General features: G+C 38.6%; 1 long non-coding RNA gene across 1 annotated transcript in view; it reads right to left on the bottom strand.

Moving 5' to 3' along the window:
- Positions 1–6,581: 6,581 nt before the first annotated feature.
- Positions 6,582–25,470, bottom strand: part of LOC149873763 (uncharacterized) — a 42,225-nt gene continuing 23,336 nt past the window's right edge. Inside the window, exons 2-3 of the long non-coding RNA XR_016442885.1 lie at positions 18,603–18,694; positions 6,582–6,670 (exon numbers count right to left, since the gene is read on the bottom strand). This is a non-coding gene — a long non-coding RNA (uncharacterized LOC149873763). The remainder of the gene's footprint in view (positions 6,671–18,602; positions 18,695–25,470) is intronic.

Here is a 25,470-nt window from a genome sequence, read left to right as displayed (position 1 = left end):
TTTGTAAGCTGATTAGCGTAGAAACAAAAAAAAATGTGGGTAGGGTGTTTTGGAGTATGTGGAGAGTAAGTAGATTTTATCCTCAAACTGAGATGGCAGAATGAATAAGCAAATGACAATGTCAGTATAATGGATATAAGCTAATGGTACCAGGTCCCTTCTTAAGTAATGTATAAATGATTCAATTAAACAAATAAATTAAGTGTAATGGAATGTAACATACAGCTTGCAGAATGCTAGGCAAATTGGCAATGGCTATTTGAAAAAAAGTGGAAGAATTCTCAGTGGAAAATCCAGTTTGGAAATATTTCAAGAATGCAAAACATTTTGAAAGTTTGTCTTGAATGCTTTGCCTTCATTGCTACAAAGTAAAAAAGAAAAGAATTTGAATGGAAAGCTCTTTTCTTGCCACAGGTGAAAGATATGCATATAAATTATACCACTGTGTTGTGAAAGTTACTGAAATTTTTTCTGATTAGGAATTTGTAAATTGTATTAGATTTGATTTGTAAATTGTATTATACTCATGGCATACTTCTGTTCTTTTTTCAACAAGCAATAAGCTAAATGGTAATATTTTGCCCTGTATGGAAATCTACAAATTGTCAAAAAAAAATTCAAATTTTAAACAAGAAAAAATATCAAAAGCTAAAAATTGCCTTTACGTATTTAAGTGCTCAGTCCAGGTTCCCCACAAATTCAAGGTGGCTGAGTGCAGTTGGAGTCCATAGAATTATGCTGATTTACACCAGCTGATAATCTGGCTAAGCCATTTCCCCCCTTTAATCTTTTTTTTCAGTTCTAGCCATTTTAGCTATGGATTGTAATGAGGGTGGGGAGAAAAGATTTTAAGGCATAAGTGTGATTTTAATTAATATTATTAGGCATGGGGATGTCCCTTTTATATGGTGATCACCTCTACAATAGCATGATCTCACACTCTGTCCCCAAGCTTTATTTACTGTGGAATGAGTCAATGTCATGCAATAAATATGAATGTTACACCATGTTGATATGCAGTGAAATAATACTCAAGAATTTCACATTTACTGGCTGGAAATAATGTCTTCCTGGAAAAGACAGCAGCTTTGCAATCCTTCTAGTACATGACAAGCATTACCCCTGAGGACATGCTGCATATTTATCAAAACCCTCTCTATTTTATTATTATTTATTCTTATGTGCATAGCATGGAGATATACAATATAAGAATATGCAATAAGCACACCCTGTGGTGCTAGACATAGAAAAAACAGGTGATGCTGCCCCAAAGACCTTAATAGTATGCAATATCCTTGATTCCTCCCAGTTCTCATTATCTCTGTAAGGTAGGACTTCTGAAACCCTTATTAAAGAAAGCCCCAAATTGAGTATTCTGTGCCCTAATGTCTGACAAGCTGCTGCTAATAGCTTGTGACTTCAAAAAGACAAAAATTTACTTAAGACACCTACCCTTTGGGTTAGCACGGTTAAAGCAAGTAGGGCACTGCGAAATTTTGCCAGGTGTTTCGTTTCAATGCTGTTTCAACTCATTTTGAGCTCGAAACAGCAAAATCAAAACAAAGCAAAGGGCTTTGAAACAGCTTTGAAATGAAACGAGGGCAGATGAAATGTTTCAAATGTTTCAAAAGGTTTTGAGTTTCAAAGCTGAAGCTGGGCTTGCCTGCAGTGAAACAGAAATTAAGGAGAGGGAAGGGAAAGAAGGGGGAAGGACTGCTGATACTGACTATGTAGCTGACCAGTGACTGTGACCCTTCCTGGAGGTCCCTTCCAATCCCAGTACTCTGGGGAGGGATGGAAAAACAGCGTAAAAAGCATTGTTTGAACTGAGCTTTCTCTGTGCCTTCACACTTACAAGTGACATAAGTTTTGCTCTGAACAATTTGAGGTGCAGTTTACCAGAAACCCCTGTGAAACTTGGCGGGCTTCATGGTCTCAGCAGGGGCTACCATCCCCACAGTTTTCACTCCACTGCACCTTAACATACACACAAAGTCACACGCCCTGAGCTTTGCTTGTCGGCACCTTGGGATGCAGTTTCCCAGAAACCCCTGCACCTATCTTCTTGAAATTTGATGGGTTTTGTGGCCTCAGGAGGGGCTAGCCTCCCTGCTGTTTTCATTTGAATTAGGCAAGAAATGTCAAGTTATAGGCATTTTTGTTATTCCGCATTGTAGCCTACGGGCAAAATGTCAAAACACGTTGAAACAGCAAAACAGTTTCGATGAAACGAAACAGAACAGTGCTTCAAGATTAAATGAAACTCAAAATGAAACGCGTCCCTTTGAAATGGTGAAACAAGTCAAAAGGAAATGGTGCTGTTTCACACAGCCCTAAAAGCAAGCCAATTTCTATATCAACAGCACACAAGGGTGTTTAAATGACCAAGTATTACTTTACAAATAAGTCACCTTTGAAATCGTAACAATTGAAATCTTAATGACCTTGCCTCCATAATAAGTTGTAACAGTCTGGGAATATGTGTGAAATCCAAAGCTCACCAACCTCAATAGGAATTTTTCCTGTAGCATCTGTGGACATTGGATCAGACCCTCCCATCAAGATTATAGACTAGAAACCTGACTGCCCAACTGTATGGACCCAATTCTACCTCCATGGAAGAGAGTTGTCACATAGAACTTAAGGGGAGCAGAACTAAGCCCCGTGTCTACTGCCTTTTAATAGTTGCCAGTAATGACATTCCCTAAACACTGGCACAAGGGAGTTCCCACTAACCACCTCCTACAGATAGCTAGGGGAATAAATAACTTTTATCATATCAGAGCAATATGAAATTTTCAAAAAGCAGTGTCATATTTTATTGCTGTTTCTAATGCACACATATGGTCATGAGTAGAACAATAGAAATAGCAAGTTCCTATTGTTCTATGCATGGCCATATGTGTGCTGTCCAGTGGATAAGTGCCTTCTTACCACTAGCAGCTGCATAGTGAGACTTCTGGAATGTTGATAGCCCATATAGAAAGGAATCATTTATGTCTCAAAGCCTTGCAAATAGTGTGTCTGCTTTAAATATCACTGTTGCTAAAACAACTACCATATATGATTTGCCAAAAGCATAGACATGCCTTTAGTCACTCCAGAAGTTTATAAGGTGATTATATTGTTAACAATTATAATGCACAGGCTTAAAAATGAGCTGAGCATAAGATTAAAGGGGCTTGACAAAAATATGTTTTTGGGTTAGTACTTTCTTTATCTCAGAAACTCTCTGCCCCCTCGGACCCTCCCCCGCCCCCGTCTTGCACACAGAGAACCTCACATAATAAAAACTTCGACTTTAGCACTAATCCATATTTATTCTATCCTGTTGTACTAGGTTGAAAGCCATGCAGTTTACTAATAGCTTGTTACACTTTAGCTGCTTTTCCCTCAGGCCTCATACCATTCTGCACAAGCTGGGTGATATATACTTTGAGTGATGTGGAGTCAGACCAAAAGCGATGGTAGGGATATCTTGTGTATGTCTATGTCTATAACATTCTTTCCGAAGCTTACTTTCTCAATGCTGTATTTACAAAGCAACCTAACCAAAAGTGAATGTTGCACCTAAACATCTTCATTTTTCTTTGCTAATGTTGTGTGTGGGTATGTACATGTGAGAGAGAGAAAGTGAGAAAAGAAATAAAAATTGAGACGCATAGCCAACATTTTTCCTAAGTTTAACAGTCACAATTAGGCAAATGTGTCTTTATTTAAATTAAAGGTGTTGAATACTACCAAAGCCAGCAGGAGCAGAAAGTAGTGAAATGCACTGGGAAATCAGGTCCTTTCATATGCCTCATTTTAAACACCCAAGGTTAAAAATGTTGAGTTGGCTTTCTACCACACAGCAATAATGTTGTGTATTATTCTCCTTTTTTTGCACAAGCACACTTTTTTCACTGAACATCAAGGACATACATAATATGAGATGATTTTTGGTAAAGCAGCCATGTGGAAAATATGCAACGTATGGTGAAGAACTGCAAACATGCATCCACCTAAATTGCACAAAAAGATATAACTTTGCCCAGAGCCACAGGCATTTCGGCCCAGACAAGTAAGCACATTTAAGTGTCCCACAGAAAAGTAAATCTTTTTAACATTTGTGTCACAGACTTTTTAATAACAGATACAGTAGCACAAAAGACAAACATGATTTATATTTATTCTGGCTTCAGCAATATATATATTTCCAACGTGACCATACTAATTCAACTCTTAATAGCAAATGGGACAGATTTTTACCCTTGAATATCTATCTGAATGCCTTGAATACTTTATTCCCACATAGGAAATGGTAGCCAAACTTTCTTCAGACTTCCTTAATATCTATAATTTTTGTTGACTTCTAGTGATGTGTTTTGCCAGTATCACAAATGTAGTTTCAAAATACATGAGTCAGTGTTTTGTGCAATCAAAGCCTTCACTCCTGTATACTTTCCTCAGTTCATGGCAGTTAGATATCCTAGCTCAAGCTCTTTATCCTAGAAGCTGGCAATTTTATTCCTCTCCCATTAGGCAACTAGATGTATCTCTTCTGAACACACGTGCATTTCCTCAGGCCTTAGCCTCAGCTCTTGTGCTACTAGGAGAACCTAAAAATGTTTTTCCCTGAACCCTTAGCCAACACTATTTCCTGTTATCCCTTTCTGGAAGGATCAAGCTCCTGTGAACAAGGTATGGAGGGTATATATTTCTCAGGCATGTGTGGCCATGGAGAAGACAGCTCTATATAGGACTAGTGGCAAAAACAAGTTGTACATTGCACAAGTGAAGAAGGCATCTCCTTGTACCACTGAAATTATTTTAACTCAGGTTCCTACCATTAAGCTTTCTCTTGTACAAGAATAAATCTAGCTGGATCTGGATATTGGTCCCTCTATTTACCTAATGTTTGTTCCTACCATGCTTGAAAGGAAACAAGTCAAAGTTGGATGGGGAAGAAGTTCCTTCTTTTAAATGGAATCTGTATGAAGGTTACTTAAGGTTTTAGGAACGTGAGAAGTAGCCATGGTGAAAATGGTTTAGTCTGCAGAGTACAGGAGAGATTGTCAGGTATACAAAATTAATGTAGATTATTATATGGATCAAGCGGCTGCAGAAATAAAAGAATTTATGGAGTAGATATCAAAATCCATATGACAATGGATTGTATATATAATGTATCATATACATTTTCTTTGTTTCACCCACACACACATACACATACACCACAATACAATACACATACATGTAAAGACTGATAGATTCCAAAATAAAGACAAAAAGAAATATTTCTCTTCCATTTTTATAGTATTTTTAGGTTGATTTGACACCAATTGTCTTTCATTATGTAACATCAGTAGCTACACTACTTATGAAGTAGCATATCTCCTCTGAAGAGAAAGTTAAAGTAGAAATAGCATTTATAAAAAATCTGTGTTTGAAGTTTTTATCAGAAATAGGTTTTCTTTCCATTACATGGTATCAACAGCCTATCCTTCACTAGCTTTTGGGGTTTAATTTCTGTCTGGTTGAGGGTTTATCCCCCCCCAGAAAGACATCAAGTTTCTCTTCACTGTTGACAGTACAGGTCATGTTAACACAAAGTAGAGAAGAAAGGAGGAAAACAATAGGGTTTTTTTTTTATATTCTGCAAGGTTTCCATAAGGCACCTTGGATTCCAATTGCATGTCATGATTGTTATACATGAATACCAGTCCTTTGGTATAAGGATGAAAGTCTTCCAGTAAAAATGAGAGTCATCATGAATCCATACATGACTGAAACAACCAATCTGAGATCTTCATGTTTGACTGCAGATATGGCAAATAGAAGGAGTAGATCCTGCTGATGTTAGGTCACAATCTTTCACTTTGTCTCTCATCTATCCGCCTCCATAGTTGGGCAAGTTTACTCAAAATGATCAATCCCCAGCACCACTGGAGACAATCAGTGCTTGAATTTCCCAGGTATTGAAATTAATACTGCATTTCTTCAGATTATTGTACACCACAAAAAAGAATCCTGAAGGCAAGGGCACAGGAGCCCACCTCAACAAATACCCAGGAGCTAGGAGCCTCAATACACTTGCAGATCTGGCCCCAAATGCTGAAAGAGCAAAACAGTCAGTGTCATCCTTATTTTTCACAATTATTTTTAAATTCCTTAAAATATGTCATTCACCAGAAACAAGCATAGAGAAAAAGAGTTGGAGGAAGGTGAGAAGCCTTTCTTCCATCCCTTTCTGATTTCCCAGGAGAGATGAACCTAGACCTACGAAGTTTCGTTTGACAGTTTTCTGTACCTTTTTTCTCTCTGTCAAAATCCTCATTCACAGGAAGAATCACAGCCCACCGCAGGTTCACAATAACCTCTCCTTATCACACTGCACTCTCCTGCTTTTCAGCATCAGGCACAACTGTACACTTCCCTTCAGGGCAGTCGGCAACTCTCTTACCTCTCGCAATAAGAAAGACAGATGTGTATTTCAGTCGCTCACATTCACTACAACTAGACAGGAGTCACAGGTCAGTGGAGAACACTTACATTTCTGATGTGCAATTTCTTCTTCGTCTCTCTGAGGGGAAAAGTGCCCTTTTTCATTTAGCTGGTGTGTAAGTTCCCTCTCCCTTCAGGTATTCTTTTCCTCTTTGGGAGGTAAGGCAGCTACCTTCTCCTTGTGCTATGTTATTTGACAAAGAAATAAAGAAAAAAACATAAAAAAGAGAAGCACTGTTATTTTTTACACATTGTCTCCCACTGCTGAGTCAATAAAATGCTCTTCTTAGCACGTTTTGAGACTTAACTTGATTTTTATGGTGTATGCTATGTTGTACATGGCTGTCCTTCTATCACTAAGAGTCATGCCATAAACAGACCCACACTCTTTTATACCATACCAACACCAGTCATTAGGTGGGAACCTCAACTGGTATAAAGTGGCATAGCTTCAGCCACCCCAGGAGAACTACACTGATTTAAAGAGAAGAGGATCAGAACAATCACAAGATATCGCCTTCCTCCAATGCTTTTTCTCTACACTTGTTTTTAGAGGGTATGCTTTAAGGAATTTAAGAATAACCATGAAAAATGGTGATGTTGACTATTTTGTTCTTTCAATATTTGGGGACAGATCTGTGAATGTAATGAAACTCCTAGCTTCTGGGAGTTTGAGAGTTGATTTAGAATAACACACCATGTTCATGATAATGTTGGAGGAAAGAAAGAATCACTAAGAGGGGAAAAATGAAGCACATTTCATAGTCTAGGTTTGTAGGATAGAGATGTAATTCAAAGCCCACATCCAAGAAAATGTGATTGCATCTCTATTTCGGATGCTATTTTGTTTGACTTAAATATTTTACATCTAAGCTATATGTCACCGGCACTCGTATAACTCACTCCTCTTTTTTCTCCTTGTTTTAGAACAGCTTTTGCATAAGTCAACTAAAAAAGTATGCAGACCTTTTTGTGGAAAGTACTGACCACTCTTCGTGTGTGTGTGTGTATGCGTGTGCATGTGTGTGTGTGTACGGGCATGAAAAAACAGTCCATGAAGTTCAAGCCCCTTTAAAGTTGATATTAGGATCCATAAAATTTAAAACACTTAAACTCACTGGCCACTTTTGAAATCTGTATGTCTTCTTTTACACACTATCTTCCGTATTGATATGTGTGCATATCTGTGTATGTATACTGATTGAGGAACTACTACAATACAGAGGTAACTGAATACTTCTTGTTGCCATGGTGGAGGGTCTCCACTAACTTGCCAATGCAAATAAGTCAGATCATTGAGCTGAACTGAACCACCGTATTAAACAAACACGTATCTAATTTAAAATGTAGTGCCCGTATCATATAAGACCTATGCGCATACTTAATTTTATGTACCATGAGTAATCTCACTTATTTCCATGTAGGTAGTCTGATTTCAATGGGATTAGTCAAAGTGCACAAAGTTAAGGATATTTGTAAGTCTTTGAATTTTTTAGGCTTCCAGTTTTTTTCTCTCAGTGGGGTTTCCTGAAGTGGCATGAATAACCTAAGTTACACTTGACATTTAAAATATTAAATAAAACAAGGTATAGTTACTTCATGCCTTTACTTAGTTATGGTATTCACCCCAGTGCAGAACATCAGACCAAGATTATATACTGCTGGAGCCTCACTTAGACTTTCTACTGAGTGATTCAGTGCAGCCAGTAGAAAGTAAGGGGGAAGACATCCAACTATTATGAACTGTCTAGCATCCACTGAGGTCAAGGGAGCTCTGCTGATTTAGTGGATATGAAACTGGACCATGGTGATTCATTTTTAATTGAATCTTGTAATAGCTGGAAAGCCACCAGAGGTATTTAGAAAGATGGGCAAGGATGTTGTAGGGATAATGTTAAAAACTAATGAGAAAAGGTACAATGGCATTATCTACATGTTAGAGTCTACAGTTGGGACTTAGAGAAGTGCTGGAAAAAGAAATGTAGTAATCAGAAGCAAAGGTCAGAAATGCACAAAGGTAAATTTGAGCAGAGCAGGAACTGAGGCAAGTGTGTTCCTGGGTAATAGTACAATGGTTGTGATGTGGAAAAATATGAACAGAAGAAACAAAGCCAAAGTTATGGGCAGTGGAAATGTAATAATTCAGCCGAAAGCAAAAGCGTCAATAATGGATTTTGTTTTTCACCTTGTTACTGGTTTGATGTTATGGGCAAAAGTGTTTCTCTCTGCCCTAGATTATGTTAGCCATCATCTTGGGAAGCTAGTTTGAGTTGGACTGGCTTCTGAAAGTGGAAAGACAAATGTTTCCTCCAGTTCCAAACCAAATCCTTTGCTAGGAAAATACAGGAGTAGCAAGATATAATATATTCCTTTTTTCTATGTAAAAAGAGATTGGTTTTAAGGCACACAGGCCTTTTCCCTTGTTCCCTTTGCCTACAGAAACCAATGCTTTCCCTTGATCTAGAACCCTACCACTGCAAGAAACAGTTAAATATTTGCCCCAACGTTGGAAAATGCTTGTTTTTACTTAGAAGATCTCTTTTGCATTTTAGCTCCTGATGCCTTTTGTATTGGGAGTTAGACGTATTTTGAAACACGATTAAGTAAAAACACTAACTTTTTGCTCCACAGACCTATTCTAAGCCATATCTGTCCAAATTAGTGGCCCAATATATATTTTACTAGCCACAGAACCAACACAGCTGAAAAACAAGAACCCAGACCTTTTTCCCTCCTGGTATATCATCAACAGAAAAGCTTACTAGTTTTCAAGCATTTACATCACCACAAACCCACTGAAGCTGAAAGACAGGACTTTTAGAAAAACATTTAGTACTAGACACACTCTAGTGCAAACAGAGCAGCGAGGACACAGTTGAACACATTTGAAAAGCCTACCAAAGGGTACACAACATAATCATTGGGGGCATAATCTGTACACACTGCAGTTCCATAGGAGTAACTAGAGTCATAAAATGGGTCTGAAGGATCTGTATTATTGCTGAAAAAGGATAGAGCCCACCTTAATGAGTTGATACCAGGGAGAATTTGCAGGGCTAACAGATAACAAATAAACTTTTAATTATGCAGTGTAGAATATTGATTCTGGATTCACACAGAGACAAGGAACGTGGAACCGTCAATGGCATTTATGCAGGCTGGTTACTAGCAGAGCAGTGTCTTAAGCTAAGAACACTCCTTCTCAGATCTTAACTCTCCAAGTATTTTAGTGACACAGGATGTTTCCAGCACCAGTAGCTTGCTTTAAAATTAGGCAGCAGCTTGGTTTGCCACATTTTTCTGAAGAACTGGTAAATCTGTTACAGGTTTGTTTGTGCATGTATGTTCAGCTTTTGCTTTCCACTGCAGACCTAAAAAGAAATCCCTTTGGACTCTATTACATTTATTTAGATGCATATGGAAGAGAACAAAACAAATAATACAACGGGCCTCTTTCTTCATATTTTTGCCTTCTTAGAACATTGTGTTGAGAATTTCCAACAGCCTTTTAACTACATTCTAGCTCAGTAGATTAAGAGCTCTGAATGAATTTATTGATGGTGTCTGGAAAAAAAAGGAAAAATGAATTAAATCCCTTGTGATGCAAGGTATGTCATGAACTTCCCAAAGTTATGAGCAAATATTTTTGCCAATATCAATAAATCCCTGAAACTTCAGACTGGGACATATTACTTAAAGAATGGCATTATGTGTTTAAAAGATCCTAAATATTATATATACAATTGAGCATGTTCTAAAAGTACTTGTTATTTTAGTACTGAAGCATACATGCCAACAGAACTAGTGCTCATGATACTTTTGAAGTCTTGTTTTAGTTATACTATCTTTGCAATCTGGGTTTACAGTACATGTGTTCAGTGTGTTAAAGTCAGATACTGTTCCAAACTGCTTGAGCCCCTGTAAAACTGTTAACGTAAAAGGTAAGCAGGTCCTCCTTCTCACTGCTTTTTTATTACTCAGTTGTAAGGTACAATGGAAGCTGTTACAAAAGTAGGTGCATTAATGGGTTTGCAGGAACTTCAGCATTGTGGGAAAGAATCACACCAAAGTCTACTTGTGCATCAGACAGGTGAACTAGACTCTGGAATTTTGGGTCCATGTTCCTCATGCACACATCCATGAAATGCCAAAACTTGACTTAGCTTACTTCTTTCCACTGATTTAATCATCCACATGAATGCTTCCTGAATCTTATTAAGACTCAGAAATAGCACTATTGTGTCTTATTATTGTTGGACACTACAGAAAGGGGAGAATGGGGATGTCCATTTGCACATAGACAAAGGTAGAGAAGAATGACAATTCCTTTGACAGATGGGATGGGATGGTCTTGAACTTACTAGCATGACAGAGAGGAAGTCTGGATTTATTTTAGGGCTTCACTAATGCTCCTTGATTCACTTACAGTACGGAAAAAGAAGGGATAAAATCATTTTAGGAAGAGGGCCAACTTCTGAGACACTAATTTAGAGTGAGTAGCAGCTAACAAGTAATAGCAACAAGTGATCCGACTGAAACAGTAAAAAGTACTATCCAGGATGAGTACACTTTTGAGAATCTGGTCCATTGTGGGCGCATCTACATGTTCATTACTGCACTTTTGCTACTGAGCATTAAGTTTAATATTGCTAATATGAGGTACTAGATAAAGGTTCATTAGGCTGCCCTAATGCGGAGTAGCAAAAGCAAATGCCTTTTTAGTGATGTTTAATGTGCAGTAGACTAATTCTACTTCACATTCACTTATTACACTGTTTTTGATATGATGCTTTAGTGCGCAGGAGAATATGTTACTGCACATTAAAATGCACATGTAGACACACCTGTGACTACCAAGATGGGTTAAACCAATGGTCCTTTTAGTTCATTATCCCCCTCCAAACAGTGGCCAGTAGCAAGTTCTCCTCAGAAAGATAAAATAACTTCTTAAAGTTGCTTTTATGGCAATACTTCACCATTGCAATATAAGAATACTACACTAAGAATGCCTGATAATCTGCAATCCAGGGCACATCTTCAATTTACACATAAGTTCATGCAAGTAAAGAAAAGTCCAGGTTTTCCAACCCCCAAGAAACATAATCCAGAGTTTATATCAGATGGTTTATGAGAGTTTATTGGAATATCCAACAGGGTTCATGTAGTGTGTCACAAGGTAAAGCCTGTTCATTTGTGATTTACAAGCAGCATGTTCCGGTGTTACTGTAATTTATAGAACACAGATGGTCAGGGAGTGCCCCTGCTGACTTGTAGCTGAATAAGAAACTGAGCCCTGTGTGTCATCTGCTGCAGGTACCTCCATCTCACTTCCCAAAATTATACACTGATACAAATTTGTCTTCTAATCTGGAAGATTCCTTAGACCTGACTTTACAATATGGGGTCTATTTCAGAGGAGGAAAAACTGCAAATGATTAAGATTAAACACCAGACATAACTGAAGTACACCACAGGAAAATTGCTTTTATGATAATAACTTCCTTTCTCAAGGTTGGTATTTTAATTGATACTTTTTGTCACCTGTTCAATTGAACAAAGAAGAATGTCAATCCCTCTTTCATGTACCATTCCAAAATAAATACTTTGACTCAAATGTTTCAAGGTTTTTAAGTCTATTCTAAATGATTTTAAAATAGAACCTGTTCTGCTGTTCCTTTACTCTTGCCCTCTTTATTATTGCTCTTTAACTCTGCTCTGGCCTTCTTTCTGATGTAAAGCTATAGTACCTCAGTCCCTGGTTCCTTTAAACAGTATTAGATACTTGTCTCTTTATTACAAGACCTCTTTATAACACTCAGAGGACTTGGCTGTGGAGGAAGGCCTCAGGAAGAGAGAGAATTGTGCTTACAGAAAGTCTGCCCTGAATTTTAAGACTGGATAAGAAATGTAGGTGGTTTTTTGTTTCTGTTTTTTCCTCCACAAATTAGAACTCCACTACCTAAACTTTTTTAAACTGGTTTTAATACATTTGTTTAAAGTCCTTAACACTCTTCACTCTGGTGTTAATATATTCCATGATACCCTTGAATAGAAATAAAAATCCCTTGAAGTTCAAATGAGAAATGGACTGAAGACTTGGGCAGCAGAAAAATACACTCAACAGTAATATCTTCTGCATTATCACATAATAAGGTTCTTGACACTTTGGCTCACCAACTGTGACAGTGAGCAAGACTGTCCCTGGGCATAAACTAGCATAGCTTCATTGATGCAGATGGACCTGCACTGATTTGCACCCAGAGAGAATCTGGCCTATTTTCTTTTGTCTGTTTTCATTCTTCTGGTTGACAAGGGGTCATCCTGTTGAGAAACAGTTCTCTCATTCATGATTCATCTTGCTATGAGTATCCCTATTATACCCACACCAATAAAATTTATGGTCTCAAGCTCTGTTCAGCTCATCTTTAGAGCATTATCCTGCATTTGGGAAGAAGTATTCAACATGGTTCCCCAAATGGTATTGCACTCTGCTCTCCCTCTGGGTTGGCCAGGGTCAAGCAAATCCAAGACCTATTTTCATGAAGCATGGTGGACACCATTTTTAGAATGTACTAGTTACATTTTGTTAAAATAGGTCTTGAACTCAGTTGACCCAGCAAGAGTACCAAGGATTTTCTGGGAAAAGGGGACCCCCTTACACCTTACATGCTTTACACCTGTTGCCAAACATAACTACAGATACTTGTATATGACATACACACACTTAAGAGTTAATAAGCAACTAGATGACTTTACTTTTCCACTTAGTAAGGGCACTCAGAGTGGGTGTTGGACATTAAAAAGAAAAAAACCCCCTTAAAGTTGTTTTCTTATCAAGCCCATAAAACACACACATACAGAGAGAAAAGAACCAGAAGGAGAGCTGTAATGGAAATAAAATTGACAGCCTCTCAAAACTCAGGTGGCACTTTCCCTTTCCAGTTAATTACAGTTTTAATTACACGGCTTCTTGTGACTCCTTGATACCTAATAAACTAGACTCTGTGGGGCGGCAAAGTTGAGTTTTGCTTGAACTGCAGGTGTAAGGCTCAGCATGAAACATAAATCAACTTCTTAAACATGTTCCCAGGGTGTGTTCAGGCTTTTTCTTCCTGTTTGCCTGTAAAAATCACATCTTTTCACCATTGTTGGTAAAGAAATGATTGAAGCAGTTATGCAGTGAATAATAGCTTTATGTCTTGGGCTTCTTAAGCTCTATAAAAATCCCTTTTGCCATGGGTTGGGAAAAAAACCAGAGTAATATTTATCTTTGGACTAATAAATCCAAATTATACACACATGCATATGCGCATGTGCACATACTGTAATTTTTATTAGGCCTAATAAATCAAAATTAAAGAAGACCCTAAATATATATATACAAACACACATACATAGATACACACACACTATACATGTACGTAAGTATGTGTGTTTGTAGATGTATGATTACATATATATGCATGTGTGTGTATGCATGTGTGTGCACGCATGTGTGTGCATGTGTGTGTATTTTCAGTAGAGGAAATACATGTATCCATTGTTAGTAGTATACAAGCAAACAGCAGGATAGTATATAAACATAAGGATGTAGTCCAACCACAGGAATCTTCTTTCTAAAGGTTTTGAAAACAGAAACCATATTTGTTCCTTGTAAGTGCTGTGTTTGGAATTTGTGATCAGACAAGTTCAAGTACAGAACAATATATTATGAGTTAGCAGGGTGGCAGGATGACCTGTTGCAATAAAAGACAAAGAGGAGTATGCTCCAAAAGTTCCCATTGGTCTAAACAGTGAAACATCTGATGGAACAAAGAGCAGCTTGCAGTCCTAGCACAGCAGCAGGAATGTCTGCAGTTGATCAGCTCTGCCATAACTAGTAAATGTCACTATGGTAAATGTGGATTTCAATAGAAGGTTTTGCAGAGCATAGTGATAATTCTGCCAACTCTCCCTTCTTCCCTCCTCCCAACCACAAAATGAAACAATAAAAAACGGAGAAGGAGGCATAACATATGGCATTTGCATGTCAGCACAAACTACAAGAAAGCAGGTGAAAAAAAGCTGCGGGAAGAGGCAGGATTTGCGCAGAATTTCTGGCCATTTCAAAATTATAAAAATAGTTTGTGAAGTATTAAGTACTCCTCCTGCTGTGGGGACCACAAGGACCATTCAGAAGCCCCTGCCCCACAGTGAGATCTGCTACTGTACTCCCTGGGAACCCTGCTGAACAGGGAGCACAATGGTCCACTCTAGCAAAACTAAATGCTGGTTGGATTACCTTTCTGTCTTGGGGAACTTAGAATTCATCTGGTGTACAGACACCAATAGCTTTACCATTCCTGTGCCCTCCATAACCTCCCTAGCAACTTAAATTAGGTCTTTTGAAGGGCTAGTTTTTTTAATATCTTTTGAAAAATTAGCTTCATATTGTGAGATGTCTGTCGAAATGTTTTATTCTATGAGCAGATGATAGTATTGTATACTATCTATTAAATATATAAAACACAGTATAATATACTATATTTAGTATGTTAATAGTATAGTATAATTTATACCATATTATACTATGTGCTATAGTATACAGTATAATAATGTTTAAGATTGAATATCTATACTTAATTATAGATATAGTTACAGTTATATTACAAAATAAAGAAGTTAGACGTAAGTATCACACATCTAAATTGATAAATCTGTTCAACCACCTTAAACAGAACCAGTCTACTGAGAGTAAAGTCAGACTCTGTCCCATTTGCATTTAAACAATGTTTTTTGGCTTTTAGCCTCTTCCCTATTCCTGATGACTAGATGTAAGGATCCTCATCTGGGGTAAATCAGCTACCTTCATTGAAGCCAATAGCGCCATGCCAACTTCCACCAGTTGAGGGACTGTCTCCATGAGTCTGCTTTCTTGAAAGAAGAATTGTGAACTTAATTTCCTCTCTGCAGCAGCATCAGGAAATCCAATTACTATCATTGGCACTGGGCCCAATCCTGTGATTCTTTCCACACCTCCAAAATTTGCTGGAATCTACATGGTGGCCAATACTTACTTCCACCCGTAGAGTACACAGAACTTTAAAAACAGAAGGCCTTGCTCCACAAAGTTGTTCAAGTAAAACTGCCTTGGATGTGAGTGAGCAAGGATGCTAAGCGAAAGCAGAGCAGGCACTCCATTTGTCTTGGTGGTCCAGTCAGTCGCTAATAATACAAACTTGTTGAACTTGTTTTACTGGCAATACTGAGGTAGAAATCCACAGAAGTTTAGTCTTGACTTCAATGCATTCCACCCACATGAGGACTGCACGTTCTGTCTGTACCAGAATGGTACAATTCTCCTTTGCAGCCCGGCTGTTTTACCTTTTATTATTGATGGTGTGGTTATAAGAATAACCAGCCTTTGGCACTGAGCATTGTGGTCGTTTGGCAATCAGGTTGCTGCCCACAGTCAAAAATCACTCCCATCTTTTCTTGGTTCATTGTCTATTGACATAAACAATTCATACTTCCAAGCTATAAACTTTCCTGTGTTTTCAGTACTGAATTTAAGATACTGAAGAGAATGGGTATTGTGCAGTCCTTAAACTGATTTCATCACTGTGTCAAAGAGGAGGTCAGGTATTGTAGATCCAGAAAGGAGCTGATTCTCTGTAAGAATTGGACCATTCTCTATAGCCACTGAGTAATGTTCACACAAGGTACCAACAGAAGAGATAAAAAAAAAGAGAAAAGAATGGAGAGCAAACCTAAGCTGTTTTTCAAGGTTGATAGGGTAATGTACTCTTAAATATACATGTATTGCCATTGAGGACATGTTATGATTAAATGAAGTAAAGAAAAAGTAGAGGGGGAAAAAAAGCAGAGTTTTGACCCTAGAGTCACCTTGTCTCTTGTGACATCACCCAACTCTTTCTTCCTCAATGATGCCAATCTCTTCTGTGAGTTTAACAGTTTCTGGGCCAAAAAAATCCCTCTAAACTGTTTTTGAATTGAGAATTCTCAGCTAAATGAAAGTCTTTACAGAAAGTATCTTTATATAATGAAAACCTGAAAACTGAAAACATTTTGGTTTTCAACCAAAAATATTTCAGGTGTCAGGTTTTTAGCAAGAAGCATAGTGCTTCCACGGAACATTTTGATAAAAACTATGTTACTGTTGGTACTTTCTAATTGTAAGAGAGAGGGAAACATTTTAAAACCAACTCTCTCTTGTCTCCATGCCTTCTTCCAAACTGCCCAGGGCAACTGGAAATACTTTCCTGATACATAAAGACTCTCCTCTTTAAATCCATCTTCTAAACGCACCTCTGTTATAACACCTGTAACAAATGAGTTGCAAAGCTTAGGGCAGATGGGAATAGTTAACACTTAATTTATCAATGTATAAATCCACCACCAGGCTTTCTAGGCCATTTTGCCAGCATTCACACAATTCTCAGTTTCAGTCAGGACCTTAGATTATATGCTCTTCAGGGTAAAGATTATGTTTGATTAGATCTTGGCACAAATCAGTGTCTTGAGTTTGACTGGCATCCATGGGCATTGATTCTAATAATAATAAGATGATGATGATGATGACGGTAGTGGTAGTGATGATAACAGTTATAAGAACACCAAAACTAAAAAGGAAGGCTTGAGAAAAGTGATCCAGAGTATTATAGTACCAAACTGGACTCTAGAAATAGTGGAAAAGTCAGACATAAGAACAAAATGCTCCCACCCTCTCCCTCCCCATCTGCTTCATAGCCTGCTGAGCAAAAAGTGTGGGCACCACTGTTCTAATGCAAAGTGTATAAGTAGGTCTGGGAGTATAGACTGGAACACAGTATTCCCCCAACCTCTTCAGCTCTTTCAAAGTACTTTCATCACTAGGATTACAGAGTCACGTTCCTACTTGCTTACGTACTCTTCCTGGCCCAAACCACAGCTAGTGATGTGCAACAAATCAACTTTCAAGGTAGACTGATGGGCTGGGTCACACCATAGCTCCATCTTGCCCACACAGTGGCAGAGAGTGGATGCTGAAAGGGAGAGTGAACTGGGTATAACCAAGGTCTTTTCCACCATTCCTCTCTAACTTGCAGCATCCAGCATTGAGGGCCTAGAACCTTCTGTGCATTTTTACATATGTTATGGGACATGGCACTGGGAGCTTTAATTAGCAAGCCATGCTAATTAAAATTGCCCACATGTCATGTGTATCAGTGTCCCCACACTGAAAAAATGGTGGCAGGGTGCTTTGAACTAAAGCTCATTGAATGTGTTTTATTTCAAAGCATTCCACCACCTTTTTTTCAGGCCAGAGATGCACTGGGATGCTGATATATGTGACGCAGAAGGCTACTGGGGTGCATCAATTTCCGTGCTCCAGCAGACTTGATTGATCAATTAATTGAGTCTGTTCTGACACACTGGATTCCCAGCATGTCAAAGGAAGCTCTGTGCATGTGTATAGGAGCCCTATGAATAAGAAGATGTACCCCTAACTCCCATGCTCAATAGCTACTGATGTACCTTTCCTCCAAAAATTGTGTCCAATACCTTTTTCAGTCTGGCTAAACTGTCAGCTTCCATAACATCTTGTGGCAAGGAGTTCCACACTTTAATTGCACATTGTATGAAAAAGCACTTTCTTTTCTTAGTTTTAAACTTACTATCTATAGTTTAAGTACAAGAAAGAAAACTACAGGTAATCCACCTCAACTGAAAAAAGTTCCCAACAGTCTTTTTTCTATTAATTTTTTTTTAATTTTATATATATTTTCCATTTTGCAAACTTTGTATGCTTTCCCAAATTAGAGAGTTACTAGAAAGCTGACAGAATTAAAGGAAACTTTAGGGAAACATCCTCTAAAATATGAATTTCTTTCCATTCATTGTATTCAGTGGTAAAAAAAAAAAAGAAAAACTGTGAGAGGGGGAATGTGAAAGAGTAAACAGCAATGCAGCAAAAAGAGCCAGAGAATACCGCTTCCGGACCTATTACCATATTAGGATAGAAGCTCCGGGAAAAGAAAAAAAAGGAGAAGGGAGTCTCAGAAAGGGAGGGAAAAAAGAGCGTCTGAAGGAGAAAGTGAGGGAAAAAGATAATCTCCAGGAGATAAGACACTTACCTCAGGATTTTTCTCACCGCTGGAGAGAGCGGAGCTCTGAGAAAGAGGGGCAGATCCCTAAAGAGGCACCGGAGATGCGGCTGGCAGCCATGCTGAAAAGTAAACAAACAAACAAAAAAAGAACAGTGAATTGACTCACTCCCACAAGCTTAGTGAAAACAACTGAGTGCTGACCACAAGGATTCAAGGCTTCAGGCACCCACCAGATGAAAGGTACACACTCAGGATAGCAAAAGTAAAGAGATAGAAATAACAAGGCTTGAAGAGAAAAGCCTGCTCTAAAAAAGAAAGAAAAAAAGGAAATAAATGGACAAACAAGAGTTAAAGGGACTTTGTTTACTAACACCAAGTTCAGTCCAAACAAACTGATAAAGGTTAAATAAGAACAGTATGTAGATAGAATTACAAAGTTGATATAATTGTTATTAAAAAAAGAGAAAAAAGGACACTGCCGTTTAAAGATAATGAAAGTTTGTATAGTGTTATAAAGAATAAAGATAAAGACTAATGTTAATCTGCATCTGATTGTGAATATATATATCGGCGAGTGTGTGGGAATAATAGAGTGAAGTTTTCCTCTATAATACCAAGATTCCTAATAGAGACACCCAAAGAGCAAAATAAAACAACAAATAGATATATATAACAACCTTCCCGTCAAGTGACATCATAAAGCAGAACATATTATAATAACATCTAAGACGTGGCAGGCGGGAAAGTCGGGGTACTTACAGCTCTTTGGGAGATTATAAAAGGATACAGAGAGGCAAGGTCCACCATCAGAGGGAACAAAAATGTTTTGGTTTTCAAAAATTAATCAAAATGAAACTTTCAAACTTTCAAAACTTTCAAGTTTTGTTTCCTTGAAATACTTCATGTGAGAGATGTGATTTTCTATTTTTTTTAAAAAAGGGAGCCTTTTTAATTAGCTGTGCTCGGAACATAGCTGAGTAAAAAAAAGCCAGGAAGAACAAATGAAGAGAGGCAGCCAAATGTAGACTTGAAGAAGTTGCAACAGAGGAACATAATTTAATTAATGCATTGATGCAATGTTGCTGTTATTATAGAAACTCCAGTGTGGGGTATCATCAGGAAATGAGGATGGGAATGCTAGAGTAGCTTGCACTAAACCATGTGATATTGAAGCAGATGGCAATACTGTTCGAATTTTTTTCAAGGCAGCTAAACTTGGAAAAGGCTGAAAAGTTTTCAAACAAGGTTTTATGGTCTGATGAAACACAAATGTACATTTTTCATTCTAAAGGGAAAGTTTATATATGGAGGAGGGGAAAAAGAAGCAGCCCTAAGTAAGAATGTCTGATTCCTCCTATTAAGCATGGTGAAGGAAGTGTTGTAGTGTGGGGAGCATATTTCTTCCGAAGTTGTCGGCAAGCTGTGTTTTAATAATGGCATAATAGATAGTGCATGAAGGGATATTAGCCGCAAAAATTATCCCATTGGGAAGGAAGCTTGGAAGGGTTTTCATTTTTAAACTTGACACCAACCCTTGGAACCCAAAGCACATCTGTACAAACCTTTCTGAAAAAACAAAAGATCAAGAGCAAAAGCTCATGTTTACTCAACTGAGCCATGCAAAGGAGTGTGGGCAGAGAAGGATGGGTGTTAATTGCATGGTAGTTTTCAAAGCCATCCTGCTTTTTTGCAAGGCAGCCAGGGAGGCACATCACAGTGCTGCTCTGAAAAGAAGATTTGAAGTGAATTGAACAAAGCAGCAGCTTACCAAATCTAGTGGTACATATCCTCACAGCCCCTGACCTATGTCAAGGAGTAACAAGTGGCCAGACCTACAGTCCAGCAGTCCCTGGCTTCTACAATGGACCTCTGGCATCATTGTATATGTTGGCTAGAACAGTCCTGAAGTTGTTCTGTCTTACTGTAGGGGGATGAAATTGTCCCAGCATACAAAGGGAGTCTCAAGGAATTAAAGTGGATTAGAGCCACCTTTACTTTTCAGGTCTTGTGCCAAGTACAGTTCATTTAATCCTGGTTTTTTTTAAATAAAAAAGAAAGTGGTTTGTAATAAAAGCTGGTGAAGGCACACAAAGCACAAAATAAAATGACCAGACATAAATTCCAATATTTAGATGTGTTTTACTGTAATCATTATAGGTAACCACAATATGAGGTGCCTCATTATATGATGCCTTTAAAACTGACCTCTTGTCAGGTCCTGTGGTGGTATTCTGAGTCTCATGCTGTGTAGTGTTTTTCTTATGGACTTGGATCCTAGAGTCATGTCATTAGGTAAGAATCCCTGCTTTTATTAAAGAGAGACAAGGATTTTTGGGGGTGGTATGTTTTATTGGACCAAGTATGATTCAAAATTGTAACTGAGAAAAGATTGAACCCCATAAAAGCTGATAGATTAGAGAGGGAGCAAAAGGAACCCAAGTTTTCTCTATTGCAACTCATTTTTTCATTATTTTCAGTAATAATACCACTGCAATGAAATTATTTAAAATTATACCGGAATATGCCACTCAGGGCATGTGCAGACATTTCCAGGACCCAGTCTATGATTACGTGGCTTACATTAAGCTGCATGATCATAGATTGGGTCCCCACTTATGCAGATGTTCATCAGTGCCAGAAACCATGCCAGGAACTCAATCTAAATGAGTTGGGGAAGGTGCAGTGGCAGGCAGGATTGTGAGGATCTAGTAGGTCCACAGGGTGAGATTTCAGGAGCTGGTGGGTCCATGGAGGGGGAGTGGGCCCATGATGGGGTTCTCGTTCCAGAAGCGAGGGGAGTAGAGGGCTAGAAATAGCCCAGTCATGGTTGGGAGAGGTAGGAAAAGTGCAGCCCTGGGGCTGAGGTGAGTGGCTTTGCTTTCCCAGCCCTGAGGCTGTTTTCTGAACATGTTCTGTTAGATTGGACTGAGGTTCATTTGATCTACATAGTGCACCTCCTTGGCTAGGACATTCAAAAAGTCTGAGCCTGAATTGATTCAAATTTTGCAGGTTAGTCTAACCTGGCTAGGTTTGTAACTGGACAGACATTCCCTCTGGACTGAGAAAATTCAGGCACATGCCTGCATTGGCCCAGGCTAGAAGCCAAGGGGGACACAAAAGCAGCCTTCCTTTCCCTTATACCGTGCTGAGACATACTACCTGCCTAGGATCCATGAGGCTTGGGTCTGTGCTGTGGGAGATGGGAGGGAGGAGAGGATTCCTGCTTAAGCAGTGAGCAGTGAGGGGGGCAGGGGAGTAGGGTAGGGGGAAGCCAGGTAGACGTTGCTGTGCCTGTAGTCTCTTCTGGAGCTGCAGCCAGGGAGCAGAGGGGAGGGGCCAGCCTGCTGTGGAGCAAATCCCTGCCCAGCCCAGACAGCATGCCAGGATCCTGGGGGAGTCTGGTTTAACTTAAAACATCCAGGGGTCTGGGACAGACATTGCATAAACCGGTTGGACCCAAATGATTTAAGTCTGATACTACATGAAACCAGGTTTATCTCAAATTGGTTTCAGCCAATCTCAAAATGTTTTATGTGCACTGAACATTTGTTCTGTTACAGGTTTAAACCAGTTTCTGATCACTTAAACTGGTTTATGTGTAATGTCTGTCCCTAGCCCTCAGGTGAGCTAAGTTAGATTGGGCTGGCTATTTTTTGTCTGATCTACTCTCCCTGAATGTATGTACAGTTTGGCATTTAGATTGGTCTAACCCCAGCTAAGTCGATTGAAGTTTAATGTCTGCACATACCCTCAGTACAAACAACTGGCATGCAGAGAACAATATAGCAAACAAAGAGAATATTTTTTTGATTTTCAACCTACAAACTTCCAGAGACAAGAGTCTGCAAAAGCCTTGGTTTCTGGGAAAGTTAGAGGAGCTACTGTTGTGCTGATTTTACCTCACAAACTCACATTCAGCCCACCTGTCATAACAAGCTAGTGCTAACAAATTAAAGCTCTGGTGGAAGAGCTGCTCCTTCTTACCTATATATACAGCACCTGGTATAACAAATGCCTGATCCGGATGGCATGGGTACTACTACAAGCTGTAAGTTAGAGAGAAGAAACACTGTACTGTAAGGGTTAAAATATCATATTAAAGCAATTAAGTAAATAAAAAAAAAGGTTAAAACGTCTCACCCGATAAGGTATAAAGGATAAAGAAAACCAGATCTCTTTTTAGATACTGTTTCTACATACAGTGGTAACAGTGCTGCTTAAAAATAAAGAAAGTATTTAAAGACAGGCAAAAGAAAAAGATCTAAAGCATTTGGTTGGCATTGATAACAATCTTTTCAAAAGCTCTGGAACATTTAAAGAGAATTATAAAGGATTTTGTTGGAATCAAAGAGAGAGTGCTTTCCATAGCTGAATCTGTACTTGGGTATCTACAAATTGATTACATCAGAATGAACAGAATAGCCTTGATCATGCAAAACTTTAAAATTAGAAGAAAAGGGTTTTCCTGTTTGGACTCTTTTCTTCTCACTCACATGTCTTACTTCCTTCATTCTTCTGCCTACTTGATGGTAAAGTAACATTTATTTTGGCACAGAAGGTTACAGAATGCTTTGAAACATGCTCAGAGTAGAACAGCTTCAGTATACAATGAGAAGGACAGGGTGAGCAAACCTGGAAATATTTAGGTTTGCTTTGGGTCTGAATCGGGGAGGGGGGGGGCAGGGGAGGGTTCACCCTAAATCAGCTTCTGTTTCTAAAAGGGAAGGCAATATCTTAATACTTGACTGTAATATCCTTTGTGATATGAACATTTCTATTGGCTTGCCTTCCCCACCAATCATCCACTCCTGCTCTCATGCCAAGACTGTAACTATAAAAGAGACTATAAAACCCATTGAGATGGTATTTTCAAAAGCATTTAGCAGCAGTCTAACCACTCCCATTGCAGTCAATGGGAATTTTACCACTAACTTCAGCCAAAGCTGAGCTACGTCTTTTAATAGAGGGCTCAGGACACCCGAGTTCTATTTCCAGTCAGACATTGTGTTTGACCCAGGGCAAGTTGCCTAATACATCATACCTACACACGTGCTGGCCATCTGCTCCAATGTGTGCTAATTAGCAGGTGTCAGAGTGGACTCGATTAATCGAGTCTGCTGGAGCATGTTAATTAACATGGTCCAGCACCCTCTGTGTCATGTCTATTCAGCTTCCCCACATTTCAAAATGGCAGCAGGGGTGCTTGAACTAACACTCATCGAATGAGCTTTAGTTCAATCACCACAGATGCCATTTTGAAAAACAGGATGCTGAATACTCATGACACTGTGGGCACTTTAATAGGTTTATACAGAAGTTGATTTTTTTGCCATTTAAAGTGCTTTATTGCTGTGACTTAACAGAAACGCATGGCTTTACAGCACTTTAAAAATGGGTACAATGCTTTACATTAACCCTCATTAAATGTGGCATTAAATTTGAAGCTCTATATTTTACAGCACTTTAGCAATCTGCAATGCTTTAAATAATTTCTGTACACTGGTCAAATTTCTGACCAGTGGAGAAACCCCAGGAGGCTGTGGAGTGCCCCCTGTCTCCTACCCTGGAAAGTGCAGGGAGGCTTAGAAGCCCCCCAACCAAACACTGCACTTTTGTCATGTTTAAGACTGTAACTTTATAGTGCTATAAAAGTGCTCTAAATTTGAGCACTGTAAAACATGCATGCAGCACTTCTGTGCACATCATTAAAGTGTCTGCCCCTCCACCCTGGAGCATGTGTATAGATGCCCCATGTGCCTGAGTTCCCTGGCTGTAAAATGGTGAATAATATCACCTTCCTCAAAGGAGGTGACTGATGGTGGCACTGTAAGTAACTAGATCAGTAGAACAATAAGCATATGTTTTATAATCTGAATATATAGAAATGTATAGAAATTTTAGAGACTAAGAGTGGGTGACAAAAGAGTTGGGATGAACATAAAATGAACTTTCCATAAACAATCAAAACAATCCATAGTGTCTTATTTACTGAACAATCCTTCAAAATCCTAAGCCTCCTAGCTCCCAGGTTAGTAAGTGGAAGTATTTCCATTGACTTTGGTGGTAACAGAAGACCTAAAATTGTAATCTGTTTGGATCCATTTTATGTATGCTTATCCATCACAATGTAGAACTAATAGATTAAGATGCTTTATCATTTAAAAATGCCATAATCTAAAAGTATTAATTACATTCCATTGCATTAATTCTAAAAGGATAAAAATATTCCCTTCTGTAGAACAGGTAGGAAATTCATGTTTATTTTTGGCTCACATACCTAGGATTGTCTAAGTGCTAGACTTACTGCAATAGCTATACAGGGATTTATTTTCTATTTTTTGCTGCAATTCAGTTGGGTGGTACACAATGAGTAACACTGCATACAAGCATTAAGTTTCTACTGGTGAACTTGTAGTAAGTGTACAAGTGGTCAAACAGTTTGTACCAGACCAATTATGCTGGGTCTATTAGAAACTTCTACCACTTCAAATAAGGTAGAAATTACATCTGATTGAGTTTCTACCAAAGAAGCAAATACTTGTACACTTACTTCTCCAATAGAAGCTTCTGTACTATCTTCTGGCATCCCAGTGTGCATTGCTTTGGCCGGACAGTCTATGACTTAGCCAGACTGCTCCAACAGAGCAAACACCTCTCACATCAGCTTCAAGGGCCCTCTACATTAGGGGTGTGCAAAGCAGGCCCTATTTGATTTGGATTCAGATTGGGCCTGAATCAGGGACTGTGATTCCATTCATTGATTCGGATCACGGTCCCCGATTCAATTCAGCCAAATCTGAATCTGAAGATTCGATTCTGATTTGGAGAATCAGCGATTTGGACATAGACCTAGCTTTAAATATTTTTTCTACATACCTCAAGGTACCAGCACGGC

The sequence above is a fragment of the Crocodylus siamensis genome, chromosome 1 (assembly GCF_052110815.1).
Source record: "Crocodylus siamensis isolate JL-2025a chromosome 1, ASM5211081v1, whole genome shotgun sequence".
In the NCBI taxonomy this organism is placed as follows: Eukaryota; Metazoa; Chordata; order Crocodylia; family Crocodylidae; genus Crocodylus; species Crocodylus siamensis.
This window is presented reverse-complemented; position numbering and strand designations above follow the sequence as displayed.